The following is a 7,903-nucleotide window of genomic DNA, read 5'->3' on the forward strand; positions in this document are numbered from 1 at the left end:
AAACGTCCTCTTGGAAATTCTGGCCAAGACTTCTTGTGGATTCTGCCACCCACGCCCTTATATCAGTCACAATGCCACGTCCGTTTCAAACACAGTTTGCCTGCTAGACAAAATCTGTTTTACTCTAGGTAACTACCTTACTTCACTGTGCCTCCATGTCTTCGATCTTCTCTTTTAAGAGTAACATAAAAAAAACTTCGACTTAGCATGTGCTCTATACTAAAACTTCACATTTATACATTTTAATAGACTTTATTGTTGCTCCACATGTTCTAAAAATGCAGTTTTTTACTAAATTATGCGTCAAGAAAAGGCAAATTATGCGGCGTAATGCTGAACATTTTGTGATAGTATTACCTCATTATTTTGTAATTTTTAGGTCTCGCCTCTCAATGCGCATGCGCATTGAGCGAGACTATAGGGGCTTAAACAAGGTTTACCTAGACTGGCGATTTGATGCTGTGCCCGTGCGCTTTTAGGCCAATGCGCAAGCGCATTGACCTAAAATGCGCGTGCACATCATCAAATCGCCATCTGTTCCCCAGCAGCACTCCTCCCACTCCTTTGAAGTGAAGCTTAGCTTCACTTCAAAGGCCCCTGCTGCTTCACACTCGCCGCTCTCCCTGCTCCGCCCCGTGTCGCATTTCTCCTCCCCCCTCCCCACAGCAATGCCCTCCGTCTTGTTCTCTGTTACTTCCTTCTGTCTTTCTATTTCTGTCTCTCGCTCCTCAAACTCTGTCTCTCTGTGCCTCTCTCTGTTACTTCCTTCTGTCTTTCTATCCCTGTCTCTCGCTCCTCCAACCCTGTCTCTCGAGTCTCGATGCCTCTTTGTTACTTCCTTCTGTCTTTCTATTTCTGTCTCTCGCTCCTCAAACTCTGTCTCTCTGTGTCTCTCTCTGTTACTTCCTTCTGTCTTTCTATCCCTGTCTCTCGCTCCTCCAACCCTGTCTCTCGAGTCTCGATGCCTCTCTGTTACTTCCTTCTGTCTTTCTATTTCTGTCTCTCGCTCCTCAAACTCTGTCTCTCGATGCCTCTCTCTGTTACTTCCTTCTGTCTTTCTATCCCTGTCTCTCGCTCCTCCAACTCTGTCTCTCGATGCCTCTCTCCGTTACTTCCTTCTGTCTTTCTAACCCTGTCTCTCCGACCGCCTCACTTTCCTTATCTGCGCCCTGGCGTGTCAATATCACATAATGTAATTATATGAAACAACGCGATAGGTTTTGCTGACGCGCTTATCCGAACGAAGTAGAAACAGAATGCATCTCCTTCTTGTCTTTTATTTTAGATCGCTTAATTTTTTGCCTCGCATGGTATTTAGGGAACACATGAAATTAGAGTGCTGTGTAATGGACAAGAAGCACACACGTCACCTGATTTCATACCGTAGACTGGGCGAATATATAAAATAAATATAGCCACAAAATTTAACGTGATCTGAAAAGTATACACTTTTTCTTTAGTGGAACAGAAATGTAGGTATATTAAGTAAAATGATGTTATGTCTACAGAGTCGCTATTGCTTGTTCCTCCTGCTTCTCATTCTGAGCCCTACAATGCCACCAGCCGCCTGCCTGCCTGCCTCGCATTACCAAATCAAAGGCAGCCCAGCCTCCCTCCCACAAGCTTATCAGCGTGAGCTCACACATCAAAGCCATCAGCCTCCCTTCCACCTCCCCCCAAATTGCTTTGCTTTCCCTTTCATGGCCGCGAGGCCATGAGCTACTTTAAAGGGATCCGCACCCCGCCCCCCCCCCGCCGCTTGCATTTCCCGTACTTATTTCTCTTTGCTCATACTTCGCTTTCTCCTGTGTGTGTCTTCTTCTTCCCTCTTTGTTCCACCCTCCCTCTTCTCCCTCCCACTTCCCTCTCTTCCCTCTATCTCCCACTCTTTCTACCACCCCTCTCTCTCCTTCCCTCCCTCTCTGCTCTCTTCCCACCCTCTCCCTCCTCTTCTCTCTCTCCCCTCTTCACACTCCCTCTTTCTCTCCCTCTTCCAGCGCTCTCCTCATCTTCTTTCTCTCCCACTACCCTCTCCCTCTTGCACTCCTCTCTCCCCCTCTCTCTTGCACTCCCCTCTCTCTCCCCCTTCCCTCTCTCTTGCACTCCCCTCTCTCTCTCCTTCCCCCTCTCTCTTGCACTCCCCCTTCCCTCCCCCTTCCCTCTCTCTCTCTTGCACTCCCCTCTCTCTCTCTCTCCCTTCCCTCTCTCTCTTGCACCCCCCTCTCTCCCCTTCCCTCTCTCGCTTGCACTCCCCTCTCTCTCCCCCTTCCCTCTCTCTCCCCCTTCCCTCTCTCTCCCCCTTCCCTCTCTCTCTTTCACTCCCCTCTCTCTCCCTCTTCCCTCTTTCTTGCACTCCCCTCCGCCCTCTCTCTTGTACTCCCCTCTCTCTCCCCTCTCTCTTGCACTCACCTCTCTCTCTCTCTCTCCCTCTTGCACTCCCCTCTCTCTTGCACCCCCTCTCTCTCCCTCTCCCCCTTGCACTCCCCTCTCTCTTGCACCCCCCTCTCTCCCCCTCTCTGTCTCTTGCACCCCCTCTCTCCCCCTTCCCTTTCTCACTTGCACCCCCCTCTCTCTCCCCTTCCCTCTCTCTCTTGAACTCTGCCCTCTCTCCCCCTTCCCTCTCTCTCTTGCACTCCCCTATCTCTCCCTTCCCTCTCTCTCTTGCACTCCCCTCTCTCTCCCTCTCCCCCTCTCTCTCTTGTTTGAAGTGTCACTCACATTCTAATCACCCCACAATATAGATCGAGAGGGGCAGTGTTTCTGCCTTCTTCAGCCATTGCCTTACTTAATGTCAATGAACCCACACCACACAATTACACTCTACTGAACACAACATACACTCCACACAATACCACTCAGTGCCACATAATTATATTGTACATAATTACACTGCGCTCAACACAACATACACTCCAAATACCACTGAGTGCCACATAATTACACACCACATAATTACACTCTACTGAATGCAACACACACTCCACACAATACCACTCAGTGCCACATACTTATATGCTACATAATTACAATGCAACATACACTCCAAACAATACCACTCAGTGCCACATAATTACACGCCACACAATTAAACTCTACTGAATACAACATACACTCCTCATAATACCACTCAGTGCCACATAATTACACGCAACATAATTACACTCTACTCAATGCAACATACACTCCAAATACCACTCAGTTCCACATAGTTACACGCCACATTATTACACTGCACTCAATGCAACGTACGCTCCAAATACCACTCAGTGCCACATAATTACACGCCACATAATTACACTGCACTCAATGCAACATACACTCCAAATACCACTCAGTGCCACATAATTACACACCACATAATTACACTTGACTGAATGCAACACACTCCACAAAATACCACTCAGTGCCACATAATTACAAGCCACACAATTAAACTCTACTGAATACAACATACACTCCTCATAATACCACTCAGTGCCACATAATTACACGCAACATAATTACACTCTACTCAATGCAACATACACTCCAAATACCACTCAGTGCCACATAATTACACCCCACATAATTACACAGCACTCAATGCAACATACACTCCAAATCCCACTCAGTGCCACATAATTACAATCCACATAATTACACTGCACTCAATGCAACATACACTCCAAATACCACTCAGTGCCATATAATTGCACGCAACTGAATTACACTGCACTCAATGCAACATACACTCCAAATCCCACTGAGTGCCACATAATTACACGCCACATAATTACACTGCACTCAATGCAACATACACTCCAAATACCACTCAGTGCCACATAATTACACGCCACATAATTACACTACGCTCAATGCAACATACACTCCAAATACCACTCAGTGCTACAACGCATATTGTGTTACAATAGGTGTCACATTTGCGAAAGATAAAACTATTGGCATTGTAAATAACAAAGCTATTAATTTTTGAAACATTGTGATTTGTCAGATCAATACATGTAAGACAGGGGAAAACTAAACATGTACCATTACTAATGCTATAGATGTCACATTTGATAATTTTATAACTATTGGCATTTATAATAACAAAAAAAAACTTTTATAATTTGCACAACTTAAAAAAATGTAAATAATATTTAAATTTACCACACCAAAAACTCAAACTTTTCTATTGCGAGACCTATTGCATTTCCAATGCTTGTTACACATGGTAACACTGTCTCTGAAAGATTTCACCTTATTAATACCAACTTAACATCTAAATACAGCATTAAGCAACTGAAATATGACCATTCATCCTTTGCAAAGGGCTTTCCGGAGTGCAGGAACACATATCACCATGTTTTTAGTACATTTTAATCCATTTAACGTAGAAACAATTTTTGGGGTCAAAATCTACAGAATATGCAGCAGACAAAGGATAATGTAGCAAATGCGGCAAAACTAATATTACTCAAAAAAAGCTTACATTTCATAATTTCAGTGGCCCTGCTAATGGTCTTGTCATTTCTGGCATGGATGTTTCAAAGTTTACATTTGGAAACTGTGAATTCTGATAAATGTCAGTCAATACAGAAATTCATCTTAGCGTTCTTAAGTGAAACGGTTCCAAAGTTAAAGAAATATACTTTTTGAAATGTGAGTCTATTGCAAATGATGAATTATATACCACGTAGAGGGCTCAGTTCCCGTTTGGAGCTTAGAGGCAAAAGAGGCCATTGGCTGGGCACTTTATATTATTGTGCTACATACCAAGTTTGTATTGTAAATGAAATCCTTTCATCCTTTCTCCCACTCTGGCAGCAACAGTCCATAACAAGAGTGGGGACGGCAGGGGGGCCGGTAGCAATTAAAACACACAAAGACCCGTGAACTGATAAATGGTCTTTTGATGACCTGGGACGTACTGGATGAGGCCGAGTATACGTCTTCAGCCCCTGCCCAGGACAGCTGTGCTGTGCTCTCAACAGCCCGGGCTACTGGAAACAACAGAGGGGGGGGGGGGCGCTAAATCCCTTTTATTCTAATGGGCGCTGCGCACCTGCTTAGTACTGTAGTTCCTCGGTGTCTCACAAAGCCCGCACCTGTTATTTCTGCTGAAGAGCTTTGCCTCTGGCCCAATATCTTGTCTTTTGATCAACCAACACCAGTTCTACTTCCGTTGTAAATAACATCCGATATCCTCCACTCAGGCACGCGCCACTGGTTTTATCGACCTTGGAAGTATGCAATCCTACATTAAGTCCGTGACGATTCAATCTTGTGACCTACAGGTGGCCACGCACACATCTCCTCAGCAAGTACCATATTATGAACACTGGTCGTGGGGGTCTGGGACAAATGCCACCGAGCAAAGCGGTGTATCGGTCATAGATTCTACCTGCTGCAGTCTCTGCTTGTCTCTAAACAGGATTCGAGTTGCATTTTGAGAAAGGAAACCCCGGAATTCCAAGCCTCAAAATTTCCAAGTCATCTCACCTTGACCATTTTGGATTGACAGCTTTGAATGAAAAATACGACAGTGAATAATTAAGTACAGCACTTCTGCCCACTGTTCTTTTTCTTAAGTCTGATAACTTCAAGATTGTATCAAATATAGAAGGGGAAGGTCCCACTCAATGATATTTAGAAACCCAGGCTAAGTCCCATTCTGCCACGGAGACTTCACCATATGTTGCAGCCTATCGCCCTCTTATGGCGAACGAAGGCTACTGCTGAATCTGGTTTTACTGTAGCACAGTGGGGGAAATAAGAGTCTCAGCAAAAGGTACGAGGGAAAGAAAGTATTAGTCATCAAGTTACACCACACTTCAGAGGCTTCGCAAACAGAACTTGTGGTGTAAACTTACTGCTCTGTGAAGAAGAGTTTGAATTCCATTTTGGGTGTTTTTGTTTTCCTTTGGCTTTTTCTTCATGTATGTACACGCCCAATTAAGTACTTAAATCAAACAGTGCTGTAACCTATATACTCTCGCAATAGGGATTGCACCTACATTGACCTCAAGTAACTCTACCCGTTCTCTCCCAGAGTGAGTATCTTATTTTGGATGGTCAGGTTTTCAGAGGTCTTGACGTGGGAATAAACACAGGTACCCAGATTATCCCCGCCACAGCCACATCACGCAACACCTACGACAACTTCACTGGCACCCAGACCCAGTCAACAAGAGTCACTTTCAAGCTCCTTACTCACGCCTACAAAGCTCTACATGGCAAAGGACCAGCATACCTGAATCACCGCCTCACATTCCATGTACTCGCCAGATAACTCAGATCCGCCCAACTTGCACTGGCCTCCTACCTCACTGCCAAGACCTGGAACACCCTGCCCCTGCACCTCAGGCAATCCGCGTCACTGACCCAATTCAGGAAGGACCTCAAGGCCTGGCTCTTCGAATGATCCTTCACTGAGTCCGACCAGCAGTCCCCCTCCCCCAGCGCCTTGAGACCCTCACGGGTGAGTAGCTGTGCTCTACAAGACCCTGATTGATTGAAATGACTGACTGTCCATGATGCGCAGGGCTCTCGTGCAGGGCCAAACTGAGCACCAACAAGCCACATTGCACCCTGCGAGTGAGCATAGCAAGCAGGCCTGAGACTCTCCAGTAGATCAGTTGTGTTTGGGTTGGAGGAGGTGGGGGGAGGTGGTGGATGGGTCCAAAGAGTGCATGTCATTGCAATGGTTGAAAAGTATGCGACAATCCAAAAAGCAGACTTTTATTTTGCAGCCAACCAGAATATTGAATTATGGCCCAGTTCTCACCGAATGACCTCCTCTCACTGGCTGATGCAAGAGTGTGTCAAACGTCATTTAGTCCGAAATCTGCCCTCTTCTTCTCGATGGAAAAGGATTGGGAATATGGCATGTTTTATTCAGAAGTTCCACTGTGACAATAATTACATTTAATCCACAGGTGAGAAGACAAGAGGTAGAGCAAGCGGCAAACGCTGCATCTGGTTTTGGATTCATAGGCACCCGCTGACCCACTCAATTATATCTGGGGTTTAGAATGGGGCTCAGACCAGGAAAAAACTATTGTTCTGTGAATAAAGAGTTACATAGCTGCCAAGGTTTCAGATTACTTTGTGTGCATTTTCATAATTTCGGTGTCAATAGGAGTGACATTTCAACGACATTTATACTGGGACTGGGTTCAGGCAGAGGCAACACGCAGCGGGGCTGGGGGTTTACTCACTGAACGGTTTCTAGAGTTTAAATGGTCTAGAAAATTGGAACCCTTCCTTGACCTCATAGCCAAGCCTCTGGACAGAGCCCTCTATTTAAAACTCAGGTATGGGACCCTCCCAGTGCATGAGTTCACCGCGGGGTGGTCTAACGCTGGTGGTCCTCCACGCCCCTGCCCCGGGTGCGCGGCTCCAAAGGAGTCTGTGGCGCACTTACTCTTTGCCTGCCCCGCTTATAAAGTTGCCAGAAAGGTCTGGTTGAAACCAGTATGCACGGGGTTGGGTCTGAGGTGCCACAGAATGGCCTTACGAGTAATTACTACCGACCCAACATCCTCTGCCATGGTATGCGGGGTGGCTAAATATTTGAGTAGTGCATGGCTGACCCGTACTAGGAGAATGAAGCTGTATTCCACCTTACCAAATTGCTAGCAGGCCGCTATGATGATGACTGGATGGATTTGAAGTCATTTTACCATTATGTAATAATGTACTGATGAGTGATGTTGACTAGGGTCCATAAAAATCACCCATTGTACTGTATAATGTGTAGGCTTGAACCTTTTAAAAAGGGAATTTTATCGTCGATAGATTTTATTAATGTTTTACTGTGTAAAAATGTATTCTTTTATGGTGAGAATTTTTACCGAATAAAGATTATACAACAACATTTCAACGACTATGAGTGACACTAGAACATCAAGCAATTTAGACA

This window comes from Lissotriton helveticus, chromosome 1_1 (genome assembly GCF_964261635.1).
Source record: "Lissotriton helveticus chromosome 1_1, aLisHel1.1, whole genome shotgun sequence".
NCBI classification, from domain to species: domain Eukaryota; kingdom Metazoa; phylum Chordata; class Amphibia; order Caudata; family Salamandridae; genus Lissotriton; species Lissotriton helveticus.